This window comes from Mustela erminea, chromosome 12 (assembly GCF_009829155.1).
Source record: "Mustela erminea isolate mMusErm1 chromosome 12, mMusErm1.Pri, whole genome shotgun sequence".
Classification (NCBI taxonomy): domain Eukaryota; kingdom Metazoa; phylum Chordata; class Mammalia; order Carnivora; family Mustelidae; genus Mustela; species Mustela erminea.
This window is the reverse complement of record NC_045625.1, coordinates 48,915,430-48,930,965: the sequence shown is the minus strand read 5'-3', so window position 1 is coordinate 48,930,965 and position 15,536 is coordinate 48,915,430. Positions and strand designations below refer to the sequence as shown.

Below are 15,536 nucleotides of genomic sequence, written 5' to 3'. Positions count from 1 at the left end.
TCCCTTTTCTCTGCAAACCTAGTCTCATCTGAACAATTTTCACATGTGCATGTCCTTTTGCTGTCCAGCTGTCCTAACCATCCTTCATGATAGCTACAAGGGATTAATTTTTAACAACCCCAGCCTGCTTTTTTATGATGCCTGGTATTATTATTTTTTTATGTGCAAATAATCTTATGATTCAATAACAGCCAGAAATACAGGCACTTTGTTTGGTAGATGGCTTTATTTAATCCCCATAAAGTAGAATATGAATATTTAAGAAAAATAGGAAATGAAGTTGTTTTCTGAGAATTGTGAGTATAAATTCACAAATGAGAGGGGCTCATATCTAGATTCACTAGGCAAATCATGTCTTATCCCTGCATTTAATCCCTGTGCTGTCCACCTCCCCCTCTCAAGTTTTAAAAACTGGTAAGATCCAGTGGAAATGTATAAGATTAGACAGATGGCAAGGAATTTTAAAAGTGATCAGGTGTCATAAAAGGACACATTGCCTGGGGGGGGCGGGGGTATGTGCAGGGGAGAAGATTTTGGTAGGTGACCCAGCACCAGCTGTTTTGCTGAAGGAAGGAGGGGGCTTACGGGAGGGGAGGGTCTGCTGCTCAAGACCAGAAATGCCCTGACTCTATGCCAACATTCTATTTGCAGTCTACATAGGGTCATTTTAACGGAGTCAATTTTTCTTCTGGATCACTGATGGACCTTCAGCAGCCCTTTCCTACCAGCTAGACCGCACACTGTCTGCTGTCTTCGCCCCATGCTCTTTTTCTTACCCTTCCTTTTCATCTTCAACTCCTTTTTGGGTCTCTACACAAGAAGGACTGAAATCCAACTCTACCAGTAAAGCTGTCTTTATTGAGACCATCCTGTCTTGATGTACCTGAAATTCACAGGATGTGAGGGTTTGTGTAGTTCTTGGTTCCCTGGGTACCTTTAGCTCGCTCTCTCTCTTTCCCCCTTCTCCTTCCCCTCAGAGGCCCATAGCAGTCACTTCCATGGCGTACCCTCCCCTTCCCCTCAGTGGCCCATAGCAGTCTCTTCCATGGCCCACACGAAGGGGTGCCGAGAGCACAGTCTGGAGCACGAAAGTGTTTGACACCTGCCTCCATTGCTCAGAGACTGTAAGACCATGCTGAGTGCTTGTGAGGATTCCAGATTCACTGGGACGAGGTTCTAGCAGAGGGCCTGGCCTTTATATTTACATTTATATTTAAATATATTTATTTATATTTATATTTATATTCTATACCCTGTATATTTCTTCAGTTCATTTTCTTAACCCCCACCCTGAGCCCCACTCTTGAGTCTGAAATCTGTACAATTCCTAGAAAGCCTTTTCATTTCTGAGAACTAGATTTTATCATCCAGCTTACAAACTGGTAGGTAATTTAGTTTCATCTACATTATTGGCCCTTCTGATTTCTTGCCTTCAGGATTCTTTATTATCCTCTATCTTAATTACCCTCATCTTGAACAGCTTCATCCCCTACAGGACCTTGAACTTCAGCTCTTTTTTTGACTATCTCCATATAGACTTGAACCGCCTCTCTGTAACACTGGATATATAGAATACCATTTATGATGGTGTCATTTGTTTTTAATGAGGACTGGGTAGGAACAAAAAAGGGCCATATGTGCAATATAGAATATCATTTCATGGGGAAAAAAATCCTTCAAACTTGACATTGAGGGCCCATATAGCGTGTTGCTTAATATTTCTTATTTTGACATTAACCTGATAAATGAATCTCAGAGCATGAGACGAGGAAAATGCTTGTTTCTTCCGCAATTTTGTCAATGTCTTTTAAGCAGAGAATGGAACCTAAAAAAATCTTCATTTTGCCTTGGCTGTTAGAAAGCTCAGGGCCGGCCGGCCAGCCTTCCTTCCTTCCTTCCCCCTTCCTCGTTCTTTCTTTCTTTCCCTCTCTCTCTTTCTTTCCTTCCTTCTTCCTTCCCTTTCCTTTCCTTTCTTTTCACATAAAATTAGAGCTTTTTTCCTTTAACTCTTCTAATATAATTATTCCTTTCCTTTTTCTTTTTACTACTTAAAATTTGGAGTTTTATTGTATCTGGATTTTCCAGTGTCAGGTGTTTTGTTTTGTTCTAATTTGGTATGTTAACACAGCCTAGGATGATATTGACCTCATTGGCTTCCTTGACCCCCCAGGAGGAGGAGTAAATGGGTGATGAGTTAGCTGGTCTGTGATGGAGATAGAAGAGTCTTTCTAGGAGTTTTCCAACAGCGTGCCAAAGCAGAACTGCTGTGGAGGCCTTGAGACCACTGTGAGCACAGCCTATAGACGTGCTCTATCTTAAATATTGGGTTTTATGGCTCAAAGAACTCTGCTGTGCTTGCATAGACACTGTGTTTGCTTCCATAGACACTGTGTTTGCTTCAAGTACCCCAGAAAAAGTAAGTTATTTGGGGGAATCCCTCAGGAAGCCAAGATCTTTAAAATTAACATATTTTTACAGTAACACTTTCTATGTGTTTACTTTCATGAGGCATTGTGCGAGATTTTGATATGCATTAGTTCACTAGATTCTCACCACAACACTGTGAGATAAGAATTAGTAGTAGCTGCCTTTTACAAACCAGGATGCCAAATCTAAGAAATGGTTAAGTAATTTATGCTAAATCATACAGTAAGAGCTGGGCCCTGAATCATCCAATTGAAACTTCATCCCCCAACTACTTTAGGATCTCTTGGGTGGAATGAAACATACGGACTCTCTGGGAGAGAGTAAGGGAGCCAGTAAGGCCCAGTAAGGCCCTGTAAGGTTCACCGGAGCAGTTCTGCAATGTGGTGAATCATCGAGACCCAATGACTTCAGACTCCTGCCCTTCCCTAACTGGACATTACAGGGACTCTGAGGACCTTGGCATTGACCCATGAGCCAAAGAGCCAAGTAAAGGACATTGAATGGCTGGCATATGCCTGATTATATGAATTCCGGTCACCAGCTCTATCAAGCACATTTATGTATTCTAGTCTGGCTGCCCAGAGAGAAGAATGTTCAAGTTCTCCTTGCCCTACCTCAAGTAGTCTGAGTAAAAATCAAGCCCATTGTTGCTTTTTTCTTTCTTTTTTTTTTAATTTTTATTTAAATTAAATTTAGTCAGTCTATAATGTATTATTAGTTTCAGGGGTAGAATTTAGTGATTCATCAGTTGCATATAACACCCAGTGCTCATCACATCAAATACCCTCCATAAAGCCCATCACCCAGTTACCCAGCCCTCCACTACTCCCCTCCAGCAACCTTCAGTTTGTTTCCTGTAGTTAAGAGTCTCTCAAGTCCATTGTTTTCTATGCCTCTTTTAAAACTCATCCACCCCTCTTACTGTTTCTTCCATCTGAAATATCTCCTCTCCATTAATTCATAAAGTAGAAGCACTTATGAGCTATTTTGAAACTTGGAAAAAAAAAGCATGCCTTTTTAAATCCTGTCCCCAAATAAATTTGAAATCAAATCAGCCTGAACAATAGTAGGCTGCAAATGTCATTGGATTCTCCATTACATTTGATTCACAGACCTTTTATTTCTCCAACTGAATTTTAAAAATGGTTTTTAATTTGGCAGACATAATATCATCTTAAAATATACCCAGTTGTTCATAATACAAAGAAAAGAAAGTTGTTTATGATACAAAAACTTCCAGTAGTGAGAAAAAAATTTCAAACCATCATTATGTCAAATATTTATCATCCTTCTGAAATGAAATTATTGATTTCCAAATAAAGAAGCCATTTAGGGCCAAGATATGCCATTCAAATGGTAATTGTTTTCTTCTTGGTAAAGTTAGGATAAAAGAATCTATGTGTTGTCCTTGTATAATTAACAGATTATCATCAAATTGGGATTACAGATTGTTTTTGTGACTTTATTTTGAATCAGACATGACTGAGTTTTTCACGGAGGTAAAATTTACATAGGATGAAATGCACTTATTTTAAGTTTGTCATTTAATGAGTTTTGATAAGTGTATTTTCCTGGTAACCTCCACCCCAACATCCCAGAAAATACCCTTGTATTCCTTTCGCCTCTTCCTAGACAAATACTACTCTGATTTTTTACCGATTATAGAACTTGATACAAAAATACTCATCCAGGAAGTACATTTTGTAACTGGGTTCTTTTGCTCAATGTTTTCGAGAATTATCCTTGTTGCTGGGGTCTCAGTAGTTAATTCATTTTTGTTGATGAATATATTCCATTGTAAGAATACACATCAGTTCCCTTGTTGATGGACAGATGAATGGTTTACAGTGCTTGGTTCTTGTGAATAAAGCAACAAACATTCCTGTACAAGTCTTTTCATGGACGTATGTTTTAATTTTGGAGGAGCCATATTCTTTTTCATTACCCTTGACTTAAATGTATATAAACATTTAAGTTCTGCTTAAGGCCCATTTAAGTTCTGTTTAAGACCATTCATTAAACACATGTTTAGCAAAGTGCCCACTCCAAGACAGGCAGTATGCTAAGTGCTGAGGATACAAAAGTGAACAGAACAGACAAAATCTCTATTCTTGCAGAGGTCAATTCCTAGTAGGGACATTAAATATAAGGAAGAAAAATAAGTTAAAAAAATGTACATTACAGTATATGTCGATAAGTGTTATGGAGTAAAATAAGGCAAAGAAGGGGTATGGGCTGTTGGGTAGCCAGGAAAGCCATCACTGAGCAGGGGCGGCATTTGAGCAAAGACCTGGACAAGGGGTAGGGCAGTTGTCTGGATATCTCGGGGAAGCATTTCAGGTAAAAAAAAGAGCAAGGCAAAGTTCTTGAGGTGTCACTGGTTTGTTCAATGTGCATAATATTTTTTTAGGTTGAGAGAGACAGGGAGAGAGTGAACACAAGCAGAGGGAACAGCAGGCAGAGGGAGAAGCAGACTTCCTGCTGATCAGGGAGTCAGATGCCCCACTCAATCCCAGGACCCAGGGATCATGACCTGAGCTGAAGGCAGAGGCTTAGCCCACTGAGCCACCCAGGCAGCTTATGAAAAGGGTTTATACGGTGGATGATAGGTCAGCCATCGTCCCATTGCCTTTCAGCTCGAATTCACCTTTTTTGCCTGCTCTGTGAAATTAGATTTGGGTCTTATAATTTTATTTTTTTTCCCCAGCTCACACTAAAGCTTTGTCAATAAAGGACACGGAACAGGTTTGGAATATTAGTGACAGGGAAGTTTGGGGAAGAGATATGTAGTTCCTCTCCCCAGTCTTCATCAAAGAGGGAAAAAATATGAATTATGTAGCCAGGTTTTTACAAAGCTAATATATTCAAGCTAGAAGACTGTCCTCTATGTTGAAGTTATGCCCTTCAGACTATCCTTGTGTTAATATGCTCCATCTTTTTTGAAATTACAGTCGTAACAGATGTAGGGTCTTCTGGAATCTTTCTTTGATAAAATATGAAAAATCAGGAACTCTGTATCTATACCCCCAGACATGAAGGATTATAGACCTCCATAAAACCCCAAAGTCTGGAAAAAATAGTGCACATAGCTGTTAGTGCAATGTCTTTTGGAGGATTGTGCTTTAATAAGTGTTTATTCATCTGGGACTTCACTAATCACTGAGCCCTTGCCCTTGAGGAGTTCATGGCATCCTAAATTCTTGTTCAGAAATTTCCACTTATATTAAATGTTGGAACAGAAATGCAGACCTGGCTTGGGTTCTGTTCATAATGATTTCAAGATCATTTTGTTGGGGGAGAAATGGCTTTTCTCATTATTTGACATTATACAATTGTTACATTGGATTTGGGGGGGAAGGGGTCCGTGCTACACAGGTGCAAGTAAACAGAGAAGTGAGAAAACAGAGAATGTTTCAGAAGATAAGAAACAATAGAACTTTCTGCCTCTTTTACAAAAACCACGGTCCCATCTGTTCCTTTAATACAGCCCATTGCTTCTATATCCCTGAGAGAAGTTTCTTGTAGAATTGAATGTTACAAAAAGTTTCTGTGCCCCAAAGTACAAACTGCTTTCTTGTATCAGATAATGTGAATCACATAACTTACACTGTTTCTCTTTTAGCCTTGGCTGCCAAGAAGTTCTGTGTGCTGAATGTAACTCTGGGTCACATTAAGCTATCTTTCTCAGTGATTGCTGATACAAATCTTCTCCTCCTCTCTCTGACTCTTACTCTCTTTTCGGATTTTTTAAAAAAGATTTTATTTATTTATTTGACAGAGAGAGAGATCACAAGTAGGCAGAGAGGCAGGCTGAAGGGGCTGGGGGTGGGGTACCAGGCTCCCTGCTGAGCAGAGAGCCAGATGTAGGGCTTAATCCCAGAACCCTGAGATCATGACCTGAGCTGAAGGCAGAGGCTTAACCCACTGAACCCCCAGGCACCCCTCTTTTCAGATTTTTAAAAAACTGCCCTTACATATATGTGTTTTTGAGGTCTCGATTACTTGCAGTGAGGTAAAAAATAAATGCATCACCAATGAATAGAATGACCCATAATGGCAGAAAAATTCAGAGTTTACACAGCAGGCAAGCACAACCCGTATTTAGCTAGTCCCCTGTCAACCTTTGCACATCATCCTAATCCTCATTCATTTATTCTGAGTAATGCCTCTTTTCACTTCATACCAGAAACAAGCAGCCTAATTTGCTTAGAACAAAGAGATGGTGAATTCATGGGGCCCCGCGCTAATTATTTGGTCATTTTATGTTTGGAGGAAGCTCCCAACCCGGGTTGCCCACAAAGCTTGATCCCAGCTTTGAATCGGATTTCCAAAGACTTCTGTTTTTCCATGGGAAGCTGCAGTTCAAATTTGTCAACCCTCAGCAATTCCCTTGTGACAGCCTTGCTTGTATGGGGTCAGATTGTGTTATAATCCCTGGCATTGTTATTTAAATTATTCAGAACAAAGGGATTTTTCTGCATTTAGATATGTTAACTTGATAACACTGAATTTTTGTGTGTGTCCAGAGGAGGAGGTTTAGATTGTAGATTTGCTTAAAATGTTGGGCTAAAATTCAGGGGAAAAAGTGAGCAGGTTACAATTTTGGCTCTTTTCATATCCTATATTAAATGATTTGTGCAAGTTATTTAGCTCCTCTGTGCTTCTGTTTCTTTGTCTATAAACTGGGCAAAATGGGAGTTACTGGGTGGAGAATAAATGATGTAATGTAGATAAAATACTGTATATAAATTATGTATATATATGTACTGTGTATGAAGTATTGGGTGTAAATGATATCCAGTATTGTATGTAAAGCACTTACAATGGTCCCAGGGAGAGTTATCTATTATTAATATTTGAGAACTATAGAGATATAGTTATAGATAATAAGAATGACAAACAAATGTTTTAAACACTTTCTAAAGATGTTACATGCAATTTCCCTTAAAGGGCAGTAGGCGAGACCAAAAAAAAGTAAAAATCTTCTAACCACGGAACATTCTTCTTTGCATTGTGATGTACTTTGAGTTCTGGCAGTCCATAGACTCAGATCCACTCATTCCTGTGTTCCTTACTTGAACGGAGCACTTCTCCATCAGCAGATGTTCAATAAAAGTTGACCTGAAATAATCTGTGTTCTGCCTAGCAGCCATTCAAAGGCCTTATTTATTTGAGTGCCAAGGATGCCCCAGGCACTGGGGATACAAAGATAAATAAAACGTGGGTTCTGCATGCAGGGGAAGCACAATCTAGTGGGAAAGGCAGATGTGGAAAGAGATAGCTGCTTCCCTAGCCAATTAGCACGTGGGGAAACTTGTAGGGTCCTTAAGGGCACGGAGTGGGAGCTGAAACCCCAGGGGCAGGGTGGGTGTTAGAGGAGGTTTTCTGGGTAGCGCAGTCTTGCATCTGCTCTGTTTGGGGATTAGGTACTAAAGTTAGCAAGTAAGGCAGGCAAAACCAAACTAGTATTAGGGCCAGAGTACCATTACAAAAAAAATCTCTTAATTGCCCATTAAGTATGTATGGAATAAATTCTGTACAGATCCACAGCTGTATAACTGTGTGATGTCTCTGGTAATATCGTAAGTAATAGCAAGTGTACAAGCAACATTTTGCAGTATTTTAGTTTAAATAAGTGTTCTCTTGCTGAGGTTATTACATTACATTCAGATAACTTAAATGTACATCTGACGAGATTCTGCTCACATTGGCTAATGAACATTGCACTGTCATTACCTTTATAACACTAGTTTGCAAATGTTTCATTGGAGAGGTAAAGCAACACTGGAAAGAAAAAGGTTTATGTCTATTTTTTTTTTTGAAGAGATTTATTTATTTTAATGTGAGAGAGCTTGTGTGCATGAGGACAGGGGGAAGGGCAGAGGGAGAAGGAGAGGGAGATAGAGAATTCTGAAGCAGACTCCCTGCCCAATGTGGGGCTCCATTCCAAGACCCCGAGATCATGACCTGAGCCAAAATCAAGAGTTGGCTGCTGAACCAACGGAGCCACCCAGGCACCACGATTTATGTCTGTTCTTAAAATGGAATGCATTGTAAAGTAGTTGTGAATATGAGTGACAATAAAATTTACTCACCAATGTATAGCCTATAAGCATAAAAATGTGTCTATTTTTGGGCCATAGACTTTCTGTCAAGCAACCACGCAAACATCTTTATCCCTCTACGTCTGGAATGTTATGACTCTAAGAAGACATAAACATAGCAGGCACCCATCTAAACTGTGAAGACCAAAACACTGATGTGATATTTCATCAACAATCAAGGATATTTAAGATGAATGTTTCTATAATGGATTTAGACACACAAAATTCCTAAAGGGTTGTTGCGAGGGAAAAGAAGAGCTGATACATGTGAACAAATTTAAAAAGCAGTTGGCTCAACTTCCCAGCAGGTTATTTTCTCAGAGAAGAGGCCCAAAGTCTAAATCTTAATAAAACCTGCTCGTCTCATAGGATCAATGTTACAATATACGGTTATGTTTCTGAATAAGGGTCTGGTGCTCAAGTCCTTATAAGAATACTCCACCGAGATTATATAAATAAATGCCTGTACATTATGAAGACTTTTAAATAATTAAAAACTGATTAGGTAGGCATCAGAGTAATGGTTTAAAATTATATTTAATATGATGCAATAGTATATTACTCAATGATCTCATCTTCTATTTCTCCATAATTTAGTTTATATTGCAACAAATGACAAATCCAAAGAATTCTTGTACTGAGAACATTTTTAAACACAAAGAAAAATTGAGGAAGTAGGTCATCTGAATTGTTCTAGATTCATCCATTGCCTAGGTTCAACAGTTTTTAAATGTATAAAAAGCATTATGTACCAGCAACTATACCTCCTTGTAAGTATGCATACATTTTATTTACACCTTTATTCAGGTATAATTTATATATAAAATTCACCTGTGTTAAGAGTGTAAGTCAATAATTTTTAGCCATTTATAAGTTGTGCAGCCATGACCAAAACCCAGTTTTATTTCTATTTTTTTCAAAAAATACTTTATTTGACAGAGAGAGAATGCATAAACCAGTGGGGCGGCAGGCAGAGGCAGAGGGAGAAGCAGTCTCCCCGCTGAGTAGGGAGCCCTACATGGGGCTTGATCCCAGGACCCTGGGATCATGACCTGAGCCAAAAGCAGACACCTAACCAACTGAGCCACCCAGGTGCCCCCAAATCCAATTTTAAACATATCCATCATTTTCCCCAAAATCCCTTGAGCCATTTTCAGTATGTTCAAGCTTCTTTGCATTTCCATATAAATTTTAAGGTCAGCTTGTCAGTTTCTAAAAAAAAAAATCATCATCATCATCATCACCATTATCATCATGTTGAGATTTTGTTGAATCTGGAAATCAATTTGGGAAGATTGTCATCTTAATAAGTGTTTCCTCATTGCTGTTGTAACAAATGACCTCAAGCTTCAGGTATTAAAACAACACAAACTTATCCTCTTATGGTTCTGGAGGCAAGAAGTCCAACATCAGTCTTACTGGGTTAATGTCAAGGTGGTGGCAGTTGTGGTTCTCTGGGCAGCAGGACCAACTGTAGAATGTGGTGGCTGGGCCGGATGATCACAAAGGACACTGGAGAAGCTCAGTATGTGGCAACAGGAAGGCAAACCCAAGCCCTGGGGCACATAGGAATGGGGACTGTCTTGGCTGCAAGGACACCTGGGCTCTCAGCCCACCCACTGCTGTCCGGGGAGAAGACCCCCTGATGAGTAATACAGAGGACTGGAATGAGTCAGGACGTTATAGTATTAAGCATAATCCTTAAAAACAAAGCTGTCTGATGGGCGCCTGGGTGGCTTAGTCAGTTAGGCATATGCTTTCGGCTCAAGTCAGGATCCCAGAGTCTCTGAATTGAGTCTTAGATTGGGCTCCCCGCTCAGCGGGGAGTCTGCTTCTCCCTCTGCCCTTCACCCTGTTTGTGCTCTCTCTCACTTGCTCTCTCTCAAATCAATAAATAAAATCTTAATAAACAAACAAACAAAAAACAAAGTGTTTGAAATCAGAAAGCTTCAGGAGATAGTATGCTCCTAGAGGCAAGGCTTGGATGGTAGAATCAAATGGCTGTGCTTTTATTGAAGAATATGTATTGATGAAATAACACACATGTAACTCTCAACACCAAGTAAACTATCTCGACCTTATTTTTTATTATATTCCCACGTGTACCAGGAGCCTCCTCTAATACCTGGCGGTTATGCAGGGTGAACCGGCATTTCCCACAGAAAAGTCAACAGTTCATTGAATTTCATTTTCCTTTCTTTGAACTTGACCACAATTTCACATTTCAGTTTTTAAAAGCTTCTAAGTGTTAATTTAGTCGACAAACTAAAGAGACCACAGAAAGCTGACTTTTTCCCTAATCCTCCTGAGTTCTTAGACTTTCTGTTTTAGTCTCTGTAATAGGAGAGAGAGATTTACTCTATTTTTTTAAGTGGAAAATCAGTACGTTTTTTCTCAGTTGAAATGATTTGTCTTGGGACGCCTGGGTGGCTCAGTTGGTTGGACGACTGCCTTCGGCTCAGGTCATGATCCTGGAGTCCCGGGATCGAGTCCCGCATCGGGCTCCATGGGGAGTCTGCTTCTCTCTCTGACCTTCTCCTTGTTCATGCTCTCTCTCACTGTCTCTCTCTCAAGTAAATAAATAAAATCTTAAAAAAAAAAAAGAAATGATTTGTCTTCTATGATGTGGAACTTGGGGCTTTATGTACCCCTTGGTCTTGGCAGTCAAGTTAACCCAAATTACATTCAGAAGAGAATCTTTACCTGGTAGGAGGAGGAAAGGAAAGGTACAAATTCTTAGAGGCAACGCAGTTCTATTATGAGGATTTTAATTCTTCCCTAGTAATGCTGAGGGGTAAAGGATATGGTGTAGCACTCAAGCTGTAAGATAGTCTGACTAGACTTGGTGCACTTGCCCAGAAACCCCAAATCACTGCCTCCAATGTCCATCAACATCCTAGTTCACAGACAATATTTATTGCCTGCTTTGAGGGTAACTAGCACAACTGTTTCTCTAGATCAGAAATTCTAGAACTTTTTGGAGTCATGAACAACTTTGAACATTTGCCAAAAACCATAGACTCCAACTCCAGACAAATATGCTATAAACTTGTGCGTACACTGTTTTTCAGTTAATGTAATTTATTGCTCTAGAAATTGATTTCCTTCACCTAGAATAGAAAAATGTTTCCCAGAAAGATTATATCTCCCATTCTCATTTTTCATATAAATATAATTGAATCCTTGCTTAAAAAAAGAAGTCAAAAAAATGCAAACAAAATTAAAAGTAGGATTTAATTCTAATGGTTTATTTCAGGATCACGGAGGTTGTCCTTGGTCTGTATGAGAACTTGGAAATGGTGTAATGTTCTTGAATATGTATGAGTTTGACCCAGATGTTTTCTAACAGTTTACATGAAGAGCCGAAAATTTTAGAAATGTAGATGGTATCAGTAGCTCCCTTTGCTACACAAGGACAGATTTATTTCTGGGTGCTTGAATTCCCTCAAGGTTCTTCCAGTTGAATTCATATTGTATCACCTTCTTTGTCCTTACAGCTTTGTCTGTGTCTGTGATGCCTGAAGGTTAGCGCCGAAGACCCAAAGGTGGGGGTTCCCGTGGGACCAACCAAAAGGGCACCCTCCTTGGCTTCATGCAGAATGGAAATTGAGCATGAGTCAGCAGGAGGTGAAAGCAGAGTTTATTGAAAATACATGCATATGGGAGAGAGAGATACTGATGGAGTGTCTGGGTGACTTGGAAAGGAAAAGAGCAGGAGTCTTATCTTGGTTCGGGGTCTGGCTGTTCTTACTGAGGATGGTGGTCCGGTATATGTGTCCTCTCAGGCGTCCAGGAACCAGTTGGAAAAAAAAACAAGGGCCCAGGTGTTATTCCTTGGAGTCAGGGGTCTTGACACAGAGATGTCGAGCTCCAATGGTCTGGAATGCGCATAGGATAGCTTCCTCTGGGTCCCTGTCACCTGGCCCTTTCTTAAATGTTATTTAATTCTAGAGAATCATTAACTCCTTGTCCCTTACAAGAAGGATGTAGGCTATTTCCAGGACAAGGCATGTGGAAAGTGGGGTGGGAGTTCATATTCTATTAAGAATAGAAGCCAGAAGAAAAGCGAAGGGGAAAAAATGCAGCTTTTTTTCTCATGGGTCCCTTCTGTTTCCCTGTCTCATTTGCATTATTGATGCTATCTATCTCATCAAGGAAAGGTTGTCTTCTGAATCTGCATTTCAAAATGTTAAGCAAATAATGTGAGCAGAAGTATTTTTCTGCCGTGTTCGATTGTGTCTTCAGATTTCTGCCCACACCAAGCTCTCCAAGGCTTTATCCCCTCTCCTCTGTTTACAGAAGCACTTCCTCTAGCTTTAAAAGTTAGCTCAGCTTTCTATGTCCAATTTTATCTTCCAGAATAGAAAAGAAAAAAAACAAAAACAAAAACTTTGCCAAAATGGTTTTTGTTTTGTTTTGTTTTTTTACCAGCATCTGTAATGTTGACTAAAGTTTTGAATGAAAAGATTTTACTCTTGCCTATGGCCGCAGGTATTGCCAAGAAAATCACCTCATGAATGAATACCTTCCTGTCAGTTTATACGGAGGAGGCTTTCCTTTTCTGTCTCCGGAAGCCCAGATTTCTCCCTGATGTTTCAATCGACCCTTCAAAGTCCCTCAAGCTAGTCAGTGATCTTCTGTTTAGTAGAAAACATTTCTGTGTTGCTCTCCTTTCTTAACACAATCATTTGAAAATGAGGTGAAAAAAGGCTGTGGCTCTGATGGAATGGAGGCCTGGCTTTAAGTAGCTGATGACAAAACTTCTGTCAAGTCCGTGGCAGCGTCTCTGAGCGAAATGCATGCTGATGAGGACAGCGATGAGTCACGATGACATACGGAGCCTCTTTGTTCATCAAAGCCGCAAACCAGATGTGTTACCAAGTCCTGCAAGGACTCCATCTGTGCCCAGAATAGCAAGATTATCCTCATGGGGAAGTTTTCTTGGCAAGGAAACTTGTCACCATTTCGGAGACAGGGAGGGCCTTTGAAGTTTCAAAACAGGGCTCAGGAAAGAGGAATTCTTCTTTGAAGTGGAGGTCTGCACCCCCTCCGCCAGCAGCTAACCGGCAGCAGCATGGAATGCGGTGAGAAAGCAGGGGTCTCATCCACTGGCATGTTGAAAGAAAAAGGACAGTAGCTGCCAAGTCTTCTAGGATGGGCTTAGAAACAGGACAGTTGGGGGTGGATTATATCATTTGAATAAGATGCCGCCTCAGATTTCTTCCTCTGTGTTAAGGGACTTCCTAGCTTGACTGTTTCCAAGGCACAAGGATTCACCAAGGCTTCTCCAGTTGAGCCTGGTAAATGATAATCAGCTTTATTCAGTGCCTCAAAACAAGCTTTTATGTTTGCCAAAATTTCAAGATTTAGTTGAATCCCAACTTTTATCTTAACAAAAACAACAACAAAAGAAAACAAAACAACAATCCTCACTGTCTGGCTAGGGGAGAGGTCTCCCTCCGGCATTGTTAGCTTCAGCAAATTTATTTACGAAAGCCAACTCAAAGGACACATTAGTGTTACTATACTTCCTTTTCTCGAATATCTCCCAGTTTAGGCCAGAGCCCTCATACATGTAGAAAGATGTTTGTTGCCATAATTGCCAGAGAATGTTCACTCACATTTATTTAGAATGAATCAATATCTCAGCTTATAGATTGAAATTAAGGTGTATTTTTTTAAGATTTATTTATTTGAGGGTGCCTGGGTGGCTCAGTGGGTTAAGCCACTGCTTTCAGCTCAGGTCATGATCTTGGGGTCCTGGGATCGAGTCCCGCATCGGGCTTTCTGCTCTGCAGGGAGCCTGCTTCCCTCTCTCTCTATCTCTGTCTGCCTCTCCATCTACTTGTGATCTCTCTCTGTCAAATTTAAATAAATAAAATCTTTAAAAAAAAAAGATTTATTTATTTGAGAAGGAGAGAGAAAGCGTGCATGAACTAGGGGAGGGGCACCGGGAGAGGGAGAGAATCTCAAGCAGACTTCCTGCTGAGCAGGGCTCTGACCCAGGGGGTGTGATCTCACCACCCTGAAGTCAGGACCTCAGCCAAAACCAAGAGTCAGATGCTTAACCAACTGAGCCATCCAGGTGCCCCTACACAGTTCTCTCTCTCTTTCTGCCATAGCCACAAGGAAAGTTTATTGTTATCTTGAAACACAAAGTGAATCATGTTTCTCTCCATGGTGGTTTCAAGATTTAGAACCATATTTGTGGTCCACCAAAAATATTGAGTCAATATTTCTAAAATCTTGATGGCACTAAGTCAGTTTGAGCTGCTATTTTTAAGTTGCCAGCTGTTTTCTGATTCATTTTTGAGAAGGACTCTTTTCTATGTTAAGAAAAATATTTTCATTTCTCTTTTGCAAAGGTAAAGCCAAAAATCTTATTTCAGAGAACTTTGGACAATATGAGAACTAAATTTCTCTGAATGTGAAATTGAAATTGACCTCCTTTAGGGTATCCTTATCTGTGCAGATTTTTAGGCTGTTGTCTGGAAAAAGGGCCTGACACTGAGTGGAGGGGGAACATGATTTTCTTCCTAATTATTATCAGGCCCCAGTGAAAGTTGGGGTCTTGCACGTTCAATAGGGAATTCAGAGTTAAAAATTCCTTTGTGGGAAATAAACCTTAAAAAAGGGGGGTTGGTGTTGCGAGGCACCTGGCTGGCACAGTTGCTTAGGCATCCAACTCTTGGTTTCGACTCAGGTCATGATCTCAGGGTGGTGAGACTGAGCCCCCAATGGTGCTCCACGTTCAGAGCAGAGTCTGCTTGGGATTCTCTCTCCTTCTGCCCCCTCTACTTATGCTCTCGCTCCCTAAAATAAATAAATAAATCTTTAAAAAATATATTCCTTTGTGGGAGATAAGCTGGAAGCAGCCCCTACACTGAGTCTAGGGCAAAGGATAAGGGAGTGTTAGGTTTGGCCTATGGATTCTAGAGGTTGTGACTATTTCTGTATAGAAAATCTATTGCGGGGCGCCTGGGTGGCTCAGTGGGTTAAGCCGCT

At 40.3% G+C, this 15,536-nt stretch overlaps 1 long non-coding RNA gene across 2 annotated transcripts in view; it reads left to right on the top strand.

The window, feature by feature from the left end:
* The window catches only part of LOC116571160, a 54,414-nt gene that overhangs the window by 25,422 nt on the left and 13,456 nt on the right, over positions 1–15,536 (top strand). The window contains exon 4 of one of the 2 annotated variants that reach the window (XR_004277742.1): positions 12,029–12,158. This is a non-coding gene — a long non-coding RNA (uncharacterized LOC116571160). Of the gene's footprint in view, positions 1–12,028; positions 12,357–15,536 lie in introns of those variants that run through there. The other variant, XR_004277741.1, reaches the window with a different exon arrangement.